General features: G+C 34.1%; 1 long non-coding RNA gene across 2 annotated transcripts; it reads left to right on the top strand.

Moving 5' to 3' along the window:
* The first annotated feature begins 638 nt into the window (after positions 1–638).
* LOC107867770 lies at positions 639–5,158 on the top strand. Of its 2 annotated transcripts, XR_007042678.1 has the most exons (4): positions 639–1,936; positions 2,216–2,304; positions 3,166–3,371; positions 4,801–5,158. It is a non-coding gene; the product is annotated as an uncharacterized LOC107867770 (long non-coding RNA). The 2 variants fall into 2 exon arrangements; XR_007042676.1 differs by having other exon boundaries at positions 2,216–3,371; positions 4,801–5,083.
* The last annotated feature ends 956 nt before the right edge of the window (positions 5,159–6,114 follow it).

Here is a 6,114-nt window from a genome sequence, read left to right as displayed (position 1 = left end):
CACCCAGATGAGAAATTCAACTAAAAATTATAATTTTACTTACTAAAATCACCTATAAGTAATTCCCAAGTGATACACGAATAAAATTTGACCTAAAAAAATTTGATCAAGTAGCACTAGTAGCGGTAACAACAATGTTCAACAACAAGAAGATGATGATGATGAACAAGAAGAGATGGTAATAAAGAACAAGATGATGATAATGAAGAAGAAGGTGATGAATAAAGCAACAACAACAATGAACAATAAAAATTACGAAGAGAGAGAAAACTCCAATAAATGAGAAGAGAGAGAAACATGCCCTTTTTTCCTCAATTTCTAGTTATATTAGGTTTTATATTAGATCAAAGTATAAATTAAAAAACTTGTGGGTTATTTTTAAATTTTTCTTACTTTCTTAATACTTAATAAAGTAATTGTCACCTCCACTCAATTACTAAGACTTGTGCATCCACACTTCATTTTAAAACTCTTTTGTCACCTAAAGTCCAAAGCCCCTACAAACTGATAGTTTAGATAATTTTTACATTATTTGTTTAAGATAATCAAGTAGAGCAAGTAATTACTTTATTTCCCATGTTAACACGTCAAATTTGCTATAAAAATTTGTCAATTAATAAGTGAACTCAACATGATAATGTGAAGATATACACTGAAATTGCACAAAATTTAAATTCAATATATGTAATCGAACTTAATTAGTCATGTGCTGATGTGCTGCATGTAACCCCATAAAAATAAGGATATAAAAATTGACATGCATCTTATTTCTTCGGATGTATTTAAAATTATTTAATATAACTTCCAACTTAAATTCACAAGATTTTATAATTATTAAATCAAAATTGATCGTCCTTTCTATAAGGAGGGTGCCGCATGAAGGGCATTCAGCAACGGTTTCTGTAGACAGACAACTTTCCAGTTTATTCATTTATTTATTATTTTCAGACGACTTACAATTAAGCGATAACGTAGTAAAATTACTTTTATGTAATATATTCTCTATTGTCACTTCTTGATTTCAGAATCTGCTTGCTGCTATTCTTCTAGCTGTAGTTGTGTTTGCTTTCCTTTTCTTTTGAAAAATTTCTGCATGCATGTTTGAAAATAAATACCTACTATGCAATTTGTGTTTATGATTTTGAATGTGTAAATTGGTATGTATGGAGTGAAAGGAGACTTCTCTCGAATTTGATTTTCTCTCAATGTGAGTGATCCTATAAATAATTTCTGTTGTTACGATGTTGTTATAAATCGATGCACCTAAGGTGCTTGGTGAAAAGAAAACCTTTTGTGATGCACTATTTTTTATTCTTCAGCTCTCATTATTTCAATGTTTGATTTTTAGTCTCAAAATTGTATTATTAATCTTCATATTATGTGAGGTAGGAACTCATGCTCATGTTGTATTACCATGTCACCTGCTTCTCCTATTCATGGAAGTATCAGAATTTTAGGAGCTAAAGTGATACCTTTCAAACTGTCACAAGCTTTGCACAAAGGAATAAGCTGTCGGCTCGCCTTGAAGAACAGATGCTAGCTCACTTGTGTTTAAGGTTCAAAACAGATTCGGAAGGTCTACAGCAGCAACAAGCTCACGCTACCAAAAGTTATTCGATTTGGCATTACACATTATCTGAGGTTTCGATCAGATTTGTAACTGAGCTAATTAATTTGGAATGATTGATATGCAGTTTCGTTAGTAAAACTAAGGAAAAATATTTGCTTTGTCGAGTTGTAGATCAGAAGATTTGAAACTTTAAAGTTGCTTGTGTGCACTGGCTCTTGCTGATGCTTTACAGTATTATCTTTGTTTATGCTTTATTAATGTTTAATTGGTTCAGTAAACAGATCTACGAGGATGTACACGTCAAGGCAAAAGATCCACAAAGATAAAGATGCTGAACCTACTGAGTTTGAGGAGTCTGTTGCACAGGTTGTGCTTTGTTCTTACTTGATGACATTTGTTATTAAAAACCTGAATGGTTCAATGGATATGATGTCTAAAGAGATGCATTGAATTGTTTGAACAAGCTTTCTTTGATCTGGAAAACACCAACCAAGAGCTGAAAAATGAATTGAAGGACTTATACATCAATTCAGCAAGCTATGTGTGCTCTATTCTATGTTTTACTAAATTTAATGGCCTCTACTCTATGTTGTAGTTTGTATAAATTTTTCACATTTTAGTGACTGCCTGTCATGGATATTGCAGTCAAATTGATGTGACAGGAAAGTTGTTGTTATCCATGTGCCCTACAGACTAAGGAAAGCTTGGAGTTGGAGAAGAAATTCAGTAGCAAGGTACCTATTAAATTATTTTTATAATTTTGTGTGCGAAGCTCGATGACATTCTTAGCTAGCAACTCTTCAAGAACTGTAGAGATGTAAGTATACACTACAAGAGACGACGTGTCCGGTGACTTTTTATAAATAATAATCAACCTTATTCTTTTTGATATGAAAAAAAAAATGACCTTGCCAAAATAATAGAACTTATATCAATTTAAAGTTTAAAATGCAGTAGCTGCGACACATGTCAGTCAGTTGCTTCACACTTTGGTATCTTGCTTTCTTTGCAGGAATATGAAAAACTAGAGAAACTTTCATCATTTTATGTATTTATTGATGTGCCTGATTGGCTCAACTTGTGGGCTGATATAGAGCTTAATGATGCACTTGATAAATTGAAACCTGAATTTGAAAATGTAAGAAGTTAATCAACAGAAGTTCGTTTGTTATTGATCGTTGTCGTTCACTGCTTAGCATACAATTGACATCAAGATTTTTGAAATTGGCTGGTGCACCAATAATACACAGCTTTTTTCGGTTATTTGCTTTTCAGCTGCCAAGAACAAACTTGGTGCCCTACTCTCTGCCATTTGTTCTTAACAATAAAACCTCCACTAAGATCATGTGGAGGAATTTGTGTGTGATCAAGGTTAGACTAGGGCTCCAGCTGATGCGTCCTATCACTGCCACAATATGAGGTTGATTATATGTGAACCTCGGTTTATTCTATTGCCAAATGCTCCTTCTTTGAGATTAATGCAGGATCTTCATTATTTTAATTTTCATTTTGTTTTCTGGTCTTGGCGTTGTTCCTTTTTACCAATTTGTGAAAATTTCTCTTAAATACCAATCTTCTGTGAATGCTGTAACAAGGAGTCCCTGACGAAGAAAATCTTTTCCATGCATCTTAATTAGTCGGACTAACTCTTTGATTAGTGGGGGCAACAAAGGAGCTGCTGCACGATTTATGGAAGACTGGTTTGATCAGAAAAATACTGAACCAGCAAAGTTTAATCCATCTAAAGTGCGCAAACTTCCTCGAAGAGTATCAAACTTCATACCAACTGTTAGTGCGAAGCGTAAGTGATTTTCTCCTTATCAAGGTGATGAATTATCTCAGTAAAGCTAAAGTGCTGATTGGTTACTTATTGATTGTACCTAGATTGCACTTTCCTCGACAAATTTTGCGCTTTCTAGGTTGATGTATTGGGTTTGTTTTTATTTAAACCTCTATATAATACCGCTTACATTATCTTTTGACTTGTCTGACGTGAGCTATTACAGTCGGAATATGCTGTGAGGGGGACGAGGTAATAGCAGAAGGCTGGTGCCAAAACGTAGTACTTTAGTGAATCTGATGGAGTTTGTTGGAATAAAAGGCTAGAATGACAATAAAGTCTTGTAAATATGTCGGTAGATAGAGGGTCTAAATGTAGATATCGTCCGACTCACATCTATGTGAAGTGGAAAGGTTTTTCCCCATTGTGTATGACTCTAACTGTAAAAGCAAACATCATACTAAACTAGCAATTTTCGAATGTTCTACATTCTGCATAATCCATGGATGCTCAAGTAACTTCTTAAGGGATAGACGTTAAGATGAATCCTTGAACAGCATGTGCTATTTCACATAATACTAATCTACCTGAAACATAAGTATAGTAGCCTGTGTGAAAAGTAGCTGAGCAATTGTGAAAATAACCTGAGTAACAAAATGGTTCAATGTAAGGAAAATTTGACTGAATTCTTTTTTCTGGAGTTGCAACTATCCATTACAAAACAAAGAATTGCAGATGGAGATTTAGTGATGCGATGTCTTCACCATGCTCAACAATATCAGATTTAGTGAATTGCTGATAGAGAGAAGCATATGATTCATTTTACTGGCTATGAACTTGTCATACATGTTCTTTTGGCTTCAACACTCAACTAGGCTTCAACACTCAACTATGTATTATTGAATATCAAGATGACGTCCTTGAAAAATTAATATTTGTGTAATAAGTTAATTTTTTATAGTATTTTGATGACCAATGCTAAGTTCTCTGACGGAAGAGTTGAGAGGCTTAACAATGATTTGTTGGTTTTATTCTGGGTGTTCGGAGCTTGGCGCTTAAGACCTGAGTGTTTCTTCCCCAAATTGAGTGAAGGTCTGAAACTATTGTACTGATATTAATCACACTGATGCTAATGTGGATGCATCAGCTGATCGATGTTGTGGAAGTTGCTGGAGAAGAACAACCCACGGACCAATCTGAAGTTGATTATGCTGAGGCTGTTTTTTTTTAAAACATGTCTGCTCACAAAATTATTATTCTGGTGAATTTAACTGCCTTTCCCTCCCCATTTGTTTGTAAATTAATATGTTGGGCCCGTGCTAGTCAAATTAAATATGAATAAGTAAGGACGAGCACGCGGAGGGAATATCTTTCTTATTCTAATCTTTTTAACAAAAAAAAATGAAAAAAGTAACTTTGACTAATTATATATGGGACATGTTAATTGTAGTGAAAACTGGACCATCAGTGACAGAAGCAGCATGGGGAAAGCTTAATTTAACGGCCTAGGCCCTGACAGAAGGCGGATTCGAGCACCTTTACAAGCAAATTTTCCCTACGGACCCTAATGAGCAGCTGAAGAAGACATTTGCTTGTTATCTTTCAACAACTACTGGTCCTGTTGCTGGAACACTCTATTTGTCATCTACAAAAGTTGCTTTTTGTAGTGATCGTCCTTTATCTTTCAAAGCTCCATCTGGTTTGGAGGCCTGGCACAATCAATCATATACTCTATCATCTTAATTTGTTTGTCTGGTTTTGAGTATTGAAGTGTGACATTTAAGTAAAATAAAAGAATTTTTTTTGAATGTTTTGGTCTCAAAACAAAGGATTGATGACTAAACATTGAGGTTTAAGTACAATAAAAGAAAGACTTTTGAGTGTTGCGATCTGAAACCGAAGGATAGGTGACTTGACATATGACTTTTAAGTAAAATAAAAGAAGGATTTTTGAATATTTTGGTTTCAAACCAAAGGATGGGTAAGAGTGTACCAAAATATTTTTTAGTAGGGAAAGTTTAGTTTTTAGCTTCATGGTCTAGAACATATTACGTCGAAAGTTAGAATTAAAGTGACTAAAAAGGAAAGTGATTCAAAGAAAATTGAATCGGAAGGAGTAGAGTATATGGATAATGGACACGATGAATTAATTATCTATGAATTGATAAAACTTTAGTCACCGTGCAGGTTTTCCTTAACGATATTGCATTTATTTGTTCATTGAATGTATACATACACCACCAAGTCTACTACAATTGGGCTTTTTGAGTTCATTTGTTGAGCAAAAAATTTACCAACTGTTCCGATTTGAAAGTGATGAACCATATTATAAGCAAGAAAATCAATATGAAAAGGACAATAACCTATAAATTGAGTAATATGCTAGCAATGAGTAATATGTGGGTAATTATAGTTCATAATATATAAACAACACCTTGGCCAGCAAGTAAACACTCTAATTTTGAGTCTACATTTAGACACCTGATGTCGAGATTTCTCAACAGAGGACAACTGAACACTTGCTACTATGTTTCGTCCGCATCCGATGACGAAGCGACACATAAATTTTAGAGGTATTTAAATGATAATTTTCTAAGTTTGGAGCGCTCAACTGATACAACGAAGACAAGTTAACGTGTCTAGATGTGCATGTTCTTATTTGCTAGATGTGATTATGCTTATGTATTACACCATTATATTTTGCTGTTGCTGCCTCAACTAAGAGCTGTTTTGAACTTGTGAACAGGTAGCAATACCTTTGGCA

This window comes from Capsicum annuum, chromosome 1 (assembly GCF_002878395.1).
Source record: "Capsicum annuum cultivar UCD-10X-F1 chromosome 1, UCD10Xv1.1, whole genome shotgun sequence".
NCBI lineage: Eukaryota > Viridiplantae > Streptophyta > Magnoliopsida > Solanales > Solanaceae > Capsicum > Capsicum annuum.
This window is presented reverse-complemented; position numbering and strand designations above follow the sequence as displayed.